Source organism: Periplaneta americana, chromosome 8 (genome assembly GCF_040183065.1).
Source record: "Periplaneta americana isolate PAMFEO1 chromosome 8, P.americana_PAMFEO1_priV1, whole genome shotgun sequence".
NCBI lineage: Eukaryota > Metazoa > Arthropoda > Insecta > Blattodea > Blattidae > Periplaneta > Periplaneta americana.
The window spans coordinates 139,802,963-139,813,023 of record NC_091124.1 but is presented as its reverse complement, the minus strand read 5'-3'; the positions used below and the strand labels follow the sequence as shown (position 1 = coordinate 139,813,023).

General features: G+C 35.9%; 1 non-coding gene across 1 annotated transcript; it reads left to right on the top strand.

The window, feature by feature from the left end:
• The first annotated feature begins 5,042 nt into the window (after positions 1-5,042).
• On the top strand, positions 5,043-5,114 carry TRNAS-GGA (transfer RNA serine (anticodon GGA)). The gene has a single exon. It is a non-coding gene; the product is annotated as a tRNA-Ser (tRNA).
• The last annotated feature ends 4,947 nt before the right edge of the window (positions 5,115-10,061 follow it).

Genomic DNA, 10,061 nt, shown 5'->3' with positions numbered 1-10,061 from the left:
ATGATTTGGTAATTGGAAAATTAAGAGAAAGACTATCAGGAGCCATGCGAGTAGAGCAACAAGTTAATATAGGTAGATTCAATATCCTGAAATTAAAGGACGAGGAAATTAAGCAACATTATCAGGTCGAAATTTGAAGTAGGTTTGCCACTTTAGAAAGCTCCGACGAAGTTGAGAAACAGATGTTAATAGCGTGTGGGAAAATATCAGCAATAGTATCAAAAATGCAGCTGAGCAGAGCATAGGTTATTATGAAACTAAGAAAAAGAAACTGTGGTCTGATGAAGATTGTTGCACGGTAGTAGAAAGAAGGAAACAGGCAAAATTGAAATTCTTACAGGATCCAGTTGAGGTGAATAGAGATAATTATTTCAATGAAATACGGGAAGCAAGTCGTACACTTAGGAATAAAAAGAGAGATTACTTGAAGGAAAAGCTGAATGAGGTAGAAACAAATAGTAAAAATAAAAACATTCGATATTTATATAAGGGTATAAAGGAATTTAAGAACGGATATCAGCCAAGGGCAAACGTGATCAAGGATGAGAATGGTGACTTGCTTGCAGACTCTCCATCAATCCTAAACAGATGGAAAAACTATTTTGCGCAACTACTAAATATACATAGGCCAAATAGAAATGATCGGGACGAAATTGAAATACAAACTGCTGAGCTATTTATACCCGAACCCACGCTTTCAGAAGTCGAAATTGCGATAGAAAATCTGAAGCCAGCTTCTGTCTGATGCTTTTCCAATTCACTGCGGGCTAAAGCAAGGAGATGCACTATCACCTTTACTTTTTAACTTCGCTCTAGAATATGCCATTAGGAAAGGTCAGGATAACAGAGAGGGTTTGAAATTGAACTGGTTACATCAACTTCTTGTCTATGCGGATGACGTGAATATGTTAGGAGAAAATCCACAAACGATTAGGGATCTCCCACTAGATTGATTAATTAAAATGTGTCTCAATGAAACTTACAGCAGAGTCCATATAGGCCAGCTTCTGTCTGATGCTTTTCCAATTCACTGCTGGCTAAAGCAAGGAGATGCACTATCACCTTTACTTTTTAACTTCGCTCTAGAATATGCCATTAGGAAAGGTCAGGATAACAGAGAGGGTTTGAAATTGAACTGGTTACATCAGCTTCTTGTCTATGCGGATGACGTGAATATGTTAGGAGAAAATCCACAAACGATTAGGGATCTCCCACTAGATTGATTAATTAAAATGTGTCTCAATGAAACTTACAGCAGAGTCCATATAGGCCAGCTTCTGTCTGATGCTTTTCCAATTCACTGCGGGCTAAAGCAAGGAGATGCACTATCACCTTTACTTTTTAACTTCGCTCTAGAATATGCCATTAGGAAAGGTCAGGATAACAGAGAGGGTTTGAAATTGAACTGGTTACATCAGCTTCTTGTCTATGCGGATGACGTGAATATGTTAGGAGAAAATCCACAAACGATTAGGGAAAACACGGAAATTTTATTTGAAGCAACTAAAGAGATAGGTTTAGAAGTAAACCCCAAAAAGACGAAGTATATGATTATGTCACGTGACCAGAATATTGTATGAAATGGAAATATAAAAATTGGAGATTTATCCTTCGAAGAGGTGGAAAAATTAAAATATCTTGGAGCAACAGTAACAAATATAAATGACACTCAGGAGGAAATTAAACGCAGAATAAATATGGGAAATGTGTATTATTATTCGGTTGAGAAACTTTTGTCATCTAGTCTGCTGTCAAAAAATCTGAAAGTTAGAATTTATAAAAGAGTTATATTACAGGTTGTTCTGTATGGTTGTGAAACTTGGACTCTCACTTTGAGAGGGGAACAGAGATTAAGGGTGTTTGAGAATAAGGTTCTTAGGAAAATATTTGGGGCTAAAAGGGATGAAGTTACAGGAGAATGGAGAAAGTTACACAATGCAGAACTGCACACATTGTATTCTTCACCTGACATAATTAGGAACATTAAATCCAAAAGTTTGAGATGGGCAGGGCATATAGCACAATGGGTGAATCCAGAAATGCATATAGAGTGCTAGTTGGGAGGCCAGAGGGAAAAAGACCTTTGGGGAGGCCGAGACGTAGATAGAATAATAATATTAAAATGGATTTGAGGGAGGTGGGATATGATGGTAGAGACTGGATTAATCTTGGACAGGATACGGACTGATGGCGGGCTTATGTGAGGGCGGCAATAAACCTGCGGGTTCCTTAAAAGCCATTTGTAAGTATCTGTAAGTAGTACCTAATAATAATACATCATCACTAAATATGAATAAATGGTTTTCCTGATTCTGTCCGTCCATAGCTATCCAAATGATTTTAGTCACATTTATGAATAGGCCTCGGATATTTTAACTGGACACGTCTGGACCCCACAAGTGACACCAACAAGGCATCACTCATGAAGCAACTAGGCCAGCAGATAATGGGATAGGATGGCCAGTTCCTTTCCTCCCTCCATTGCATACATCGCTGATTAGATACATATTACACTATTCAGACTTCAGATGTACAGCATAATAATGATACAGAAATGTTTGAATTAAAATAGAATTCGTAGAATCCTCGTAATTGCATAAAACGTGGCTGTTCAAGCCATTAGTAATATCTCAAATGTAATGTAAATACAGGGTATTACTTCTACTTATTCAAACATCTGTGATTCTTAATTATTGATGTAAAATTATATTCTTATAAAGGAATTTAAGAATAATTATTACTATCTTAATCTTCGTTGCTTCCCCTGCTTTGGAAAAACCATGCCACACCACTGATATAGCCTATATACTTATATGTATACGTATAATTAGACACACATACAATTCTCAAATGATTTTTTCTCATCTTAATCTGTACTTAGCTCAAAAGGCTAGCATTGTATATACATGCTGCAGAAAGGGTAGTGTGCTGATTAGAAAGGTTGCATAATTCATAGTGGGAAACTGGAATTATTGAAATGAGAAGAAATGAATAAGAAAAATAAACAGCTTGTGATTCAAATTCATTTTACTCAGTAATACGACAGGTTCTTAAGAGATTACTTTCTCTCATTTTTGGCATTATCTTATTTACCAAGGAAAGATAAATTGTCTATTTACAGTCATAATCAAAATTACACAACACATAAAGAAGGTCAAATTTAAGTATTATAATATTATAATTATACAAGAATCCAGACAATGTACATTTGATCCACATGCCATATTATGTTACTAATAAAAATGAAATATTTCCTGTTTTGGAACTTACATTTCAAAGGCCAAAAAAGTGTGAAACAATTTTATTTCTCGTATGTCAATATAAAAATTTGTATTACTACTATAAAAGGAACAATTACAAGATACTGAAAAAAGTGGTGGCTAATGTGTCATTTGGTAAACTGCTAATTTAAAAGTCCTTTAATAAGTTCGTGTATCTCTGTTAAATTAATATAAAAACAAAATCTTCGTTGATATATCTGTATCATATCATTATTATTGCACTACATATTATTAGCTGGAGTGTATTTGAGAGACAGAAGGTTATTACAAGACCTGCACACCTTCCATCTCTAAATGTATTAGATTATGTATACTGATTAAAATTAACAAAGACAACTTTTGATCTAAATGAAGAAGGAAGCAATGGCGAATTGTTAGAAGTGGTTGCACATTGGATTTTTTTCCATTACTGATGAAAAAGGAAATCACAACATTTCAAAGATTGCCTCTTTGTCTGTCAGTCAGTCAAAGAGATTAGTTATTTGTAATGACTCCAACGAATAGGAAAGCCTTCAACTCCATTTTTTTTTCTCACTTAAAAGATGAAAATAGAGCCAATCTTCAAAACATTTCCAAAAAAGTGCAATCTACACCTCATATAACTTACACATACACTCACCTAGTACACGACATAACTCTTTACAGATACACATCATGCATAATGTAGCCTGCCGAAGTGGTGTGCAACTTAAAAATGGGTCACAGTCCTGCCTTCTATCTGCAGTATGTGGAACCCGAATCACATTAAGTGAAGTGGTTAAACACACATGCACGCGCACACACCCTGCCCCCCTAATCTAAAGACAACTATTGTATATATAAAAATGTCATGAAAAGGAGGAAATCAGCTAGGTGAAGTGATGACCACAGGTTTCGTGAAAACTAAACAGTAGATACGGTACCAGTAGTGCAAATGAGAACATTTCTGTATTCTATAAATACAGCATGTTTAAGCTTCATAGAAGTTCATGGATTACAAAGATCATTAAATAATTCTTACATATTCTAAATTAAATTGCATTGTATCCAAGAAATATTCTCAAACTTTTATAAAAAAAAATTGTTAAAAAACAGAGGAAAGTGAGGGAGATTTGGAACTGCAAGTGATTTACAATTTTATGCACACAATAATATGCTTTAGATTTGGAGAGGAAGCTTACATGCATTTAGGCCACTAGCGTTGGCTGGAAATGGCCGATAAATGTTATCTGGAGCCTCTTTCAGGAACACAGCTCTTTTATATGACACAAGTTTCCCAGCTTTACTTCCTATCCAAAGGAACTATTCTAAGGATTTATTGTCCTTTGAAACCCAGCATGACATCTATTAAAGCAGTCACCATCAGACAACACGATTCTGGGCAGCACACACTTTTTCCCTCCATGGGTAGCAGTGAGCAGGCAAAGGAGGGGAGGTTACATGATGTAGAAATAGTAGGAACCACTGGAAGTACAGTGTTGGCTTGTCTGGGAGTGTTGGGTACTAGTAATTCCTAATCAGTATCTAATAAATATTATTTCATTGTAGCTAAGGTAATTTTAATTCCAGTTAATACAACTACTATGACAGAAATGAGTGCAGGATGTTCCAAACAAAGGTCACCCACACCTACAGTTTTTTTTCATTTTGAGTGGGAGGAGACGTTATGATTACCTACAGAAAGGAATGGAATTGCAAAATACTTAATTCGCAATAAAATGCTTAACAGATGAAGAAATTTATTTATTTATTTATTTTATTCTCAACGGTGTCGGGATTGTATCCGGCGTGGCTTAGTGGTTAAAGCATCAGCACGGAGAGCTGAAAACCCGGGTTCAAATCCCGGCGCCGGAGAGAATTTTTCTCCGTTCCATCTCTCTCTCTCTCATCAGATGAAGAAATACAATTGCAACATCATACTGCTTGCCACGTAAGTCATTATCAGAAATATGAGGGAGCAGAGTGCTTAGAAATGATAAAAGATATTTTAATTGGTTTATTTTACGATGCTTTATCAACTGTAATGATTATCTAGAATCTGAGTGAAATGAAGGTGATAATGCCAGTGAAACGAGTCCAGGGTCCAGGGCCGAAAGTGTCCCAGCATTTGCTCTTGATGTGTTGAGAGAAAACCGCGGAAAACATCAACCAAGTAACTTGTCCCAACCAGGATATAAACCTGGGCCACTTGTTTCACGATCAGACATGCTAACCATTTCTCCATAGCGGTGGACAATAGATCTAAAGAAGATGTTGATGGTTGTAGGCACTAAGCAATTATTGTTAAATTCTTATGTAGAAAAATATTTCTTAGAAATTAAGTTATTAAATCAGTTCATAAAAGCAGTAGCGGTATATTATTACTATCATCTGGAACACAATTTTTTCCAAAACTGAAATGTGTATTTATATGCCTATAAATATAAAAGTAAATGCGACCCAGAAAACCCTGCCAAAAATTGTCAACATTATTTTATACATCTTGATTATACAACTTTCAACACAATATCACTTTGGAATGTGTATTATATGTCTTTCTCGTGTTAAATTCTATCGTACCTGGTTAACATGTTTCGGCCTTGTATGGGCCTTACTCTTTATATTTTCTTCCTGTCAATATAAAACCTACAGAAGTTTAAATCATTAGCTGAGAATTTTACATATTTATAGTATTTCAAGCATTAATAAAATTACTAATTTTACCTACCAGTACAGTGAAACCTCTTCTTACGGACACCCCCAAGATACAGACACTCCTCATATATGGACAGATTTTTATGTCCCAACTGAAATAATTTAGAAATAATGATAAATTTAACTCTCGTTTACGGACACTCTCAGACACGGACACGGACAGCTGTTTCACAGTCCTAAAGCTTGCTTTACCTCCTGACTGTGGACAGAATTTAGATTTTAAGACCTAATGTGTTACAAAAATGGAAAATTTAGTTTTGAGAACTGTACAGAAATTCCTTAACATGAAAGAAGACAATAAGGGTCTCGTAGGCTACTACTAGCCCAGCTGGCTACCCCTTTTTAGCTGGAAGCGGGTGGATAAACAATGTCATAAAATTTAACCTGTCTGATGGGTGCAACATTTCCGTGATCGTGAAATTGTATTCGCCACATGATAGGGTTAGTAGGATAATTCTCTTCACTTCAATCAGTTTTTCTATTTCGAGAGACATGAATGTAAAGGTTAAGTTGAAAACTATAAATTAAAGTACTGCATAACTGTAGCCCTAGAATAAAATTCCAAGGCACAGTACTGTTTTATCCTTTTTCGGTCATATCTACTGTAGTTCAAAGTTGGAAAGAATTTACTGTAGTACAGGTGACTGTATTTAGAATTAAACTACAGTAATACATTTCATTTAAAGCGTGAAGGGATATATAATGCATATTATAAATTTACTGTTAGATTGGGGAGCCTCCCTCCCAATAAAGGACACCTCCAAGATGCGGACAGATTGTTACGTCCCTTCGATGTCCGTAAATGAGAGGTTTCACTGTACTTCTGGATGATGACTGTCACAGTTAAAGAAGAAAAAAATTTCGTGGAGCTATATCACATATATTATTTTTCATTGAAAATATTTAAATGTTCTGTTCTAACTGGAAAACACATTTTATATTTATGTGATATGAATTTCAACGTTAATTCCATTTACATGTGTATTGAAATATTTCCCCTAGCAACCTGTAGATATGGTATTGTTTCCTAAGCCACATTAGCTAAAGTCGACGGCAATTCGGAAGATGGTAGTCTGCTAGCGTTTGCGTCGAGACAGATAGATACAGCAAGGAAGCGGACAACATTGCCACATCGTACTTCACATGCACGTGCAATACAAATAGCACAGGAGAGAATTTAAATGATCAAAAGACAATACTGACCTTAGCCGTTGATTACTGTAACCATGGCACCAAACAAACCCTCTTTCCTTCACTAACTTGCACGGTTCTCAATCCCACACCACATGCTTCTGCAGTCGTTTCTTGCGTGTTGGCAACGTTACAGGCAGCATCAAGATGGCCGGCAGCGTTCTGCTCGTCAACGCTTTTTAAATAATTGTACACCTTAAACACTATTTTCCGTGCCTGCCTGTGCAATACTTGTCTCTTTACAGTCTCTTCTTCTATTTATTTATCTTACAGACACACAGTAAATGTTAGTTTTACTTATTCAGTGTATTGAAACATTCACACACGAATAAACGAACTCAGGAAGTACTTGTTATAGACTGATTCTGATTGGTTCTACTGTACAAGCTTGTGACGTCACATACTAGAAACGTTACAGTGCATATAGCAGCTCACCTCCTTCCGAAATGCCGTCTAGTCTACATAATTATTATGTTAAGAATGACAAGGAATGTAATGTGAAAATTTATTTATATTCTATTCAGAATGAATCTTAGATCGATTTTTCCAGTTGGGTGAAGAGATATCTCTATTTTTGTGCAGTTAACAGGGAACCCAGTTATAGAACTATGGAATAAAAAATGAGTATGCAGTTCGGTTTCTTAGTAGACATAACAAGTCACCTTAGTAAGACCAAGAAAATAAAAATTGCAAGCTAGTGCAGAATGAATATTTCAATAATATTATGAATTACCACAATGTTAAAAAAATGTATTTTCAAAATAATATGTAAAGTAGTCTACATCTACATTGTTTTGGACTACTACAGTTATTTTGTTACATTTTGCGTCTGAATCACAGCAATTTTGTATATGTCAACATTGGTAAATTAATATATTTTCATTTAAAAGATATTAAAATTACCTGATACTTCATATTCATTATTTTCTTAATTCATACTTTCTCTGTGTACTGTTACGTTATTGTCATTATCATCAGTCATAATTATATCATATCCGTAATAATTAACCACACCTCATCACCATCACCATAGCCTATAACAATAAGAACAGCAACAAAAACACATGTACATATTGCAAGTTCTGATAAATGTTAGTTAAAATGAACATAAAACCCCAGGTTCATATGTACAGACTCGGAAACAAAATTCAGGAGGCCCAAATTTTGTTTCTGGACCTGTTCATTATAAAGCCACCACTTCATCATGTATAGCCAGGTAACATTCAAAACATAGCACTTTCACTGTCGAGTCACGCATGTCGTCATTGTTGTACATGACTTTATCCCCACTCCAGTCTGACCAGTAGCATTGGTTTCTGCGCACTATGAAATGAATGTTGCCTGGCTATACCTGCAGCAATAACAAGTGTCATAGCCATACAATGCCCACCTTGTGTAGGCAGTGAGGCAAGTATCTGAAGACCAGTAGGCATTGTAATGATAGAGCCTGTGCTAAAGCAATGAGGATGACTTCATGTACGCACATACACATATAAAATATTTCACATTTTGTTATGTTATGATCTTCATGTTTGTATCATTACTTTTCAAAGGCAAGTTAATATCTTTCAGAAAAATATATATGGTTTAGCATCTTCCAGTCAGTTGAATATACATTATGAACAATTAAGAACAGCCAGAGTTTTTAAATACTGGAATGTTGTGACTGTATATGTGAAATATTTAGCAAGTTGCCATCCAGAAACACTTTCTCTTTCTCACCAAAATCACATGATAATAAATTTCATTGTAATGTTGACATTTACGATTGACATACCCCTTTTATTTTATACCAGTTATATTTAATATTGGCTTTTTTTTAGTTCTTAAGTGTATGTCAGGAACTCACTTATCAGAGAGATGTACGGCAAGAGGCAAGTGCCTGTAAACTAAATGAATTTTATCTGAATTTATGAAAAGTAACATTTCACTAGAACCTCTTCAAGCTTAATTACATTTTCTTAACAGCTGTGGTATATGGTCTGTTAGCACAATACTTAGACAACGCTTTTTGAACATAGTTTACAAGGAATGTTTGCAGACAAGATTAATGTTCTGTATGCATATTGTATGTTTGAATTATGAAAATTTATAGCTCTGTATATGGTTATTATTTAAGAATTTGGGTAGCAACAATGAACTAGAGACATTCCCCCTTTCTAGTAATGTGTGGTAGTAGTAGTACAGTGCATTTCCTGCTGAACTCAGCCAATCACAGTGCTGTTGTTTGCTTGGAAAAGAACATATTGTCTTGTTTATCTTGTGACCTTGCGTTTTCCTGTGTTCCAACTTGCTCAAGCCAATCTTAGTTATGGTTGCTGTGAAATCAGTTGAGGTGGTTACTATGTGAATGAAATGGTATCTGCAATTAAGTCACGGAAGCCAACATTACAGGCTGTGTCTGTGATTTAAGTACTAGCATGATAGTCTTTCATCTATGTCTCGGATTCGATCCCTGACCAGGTTGTGGACAAAGCAGACAAAGAAAGTTTTTCTCGGGGTACTCCCATTTCTCTCTATCATTCCACTAACACTCTCCACCTTCCCTCATTTCATCTCCCATCTGCATAGTAAAAATGGCTGGGGTGAAGTCTTGAGGATAGCATGGGTTTCTGATGCTGAAATAGGAAAGGCTTGGGGCTCTAGCCCTTGGGGCTTATCAGGCTACTCGTATGCAAACAGGACGTGGTTCTATCAGGAGCTTAGGCAGGATGGCCCACCCTCAGCTTTGGATTCACGAATGCCATCCATGCTACCTGTCAGACTTAAGACAATCATTGCATATTGCATCTATAAGGTGCACTAGTGTACGGACCTGTCTTGAGTCTAGCCCTCATAAAGCCAGTCAGCCAGCCAACATTACAAAGACAGAAGTAATGGATAAATCTAAGTACAGTGAGGGACATAATTGTTGAG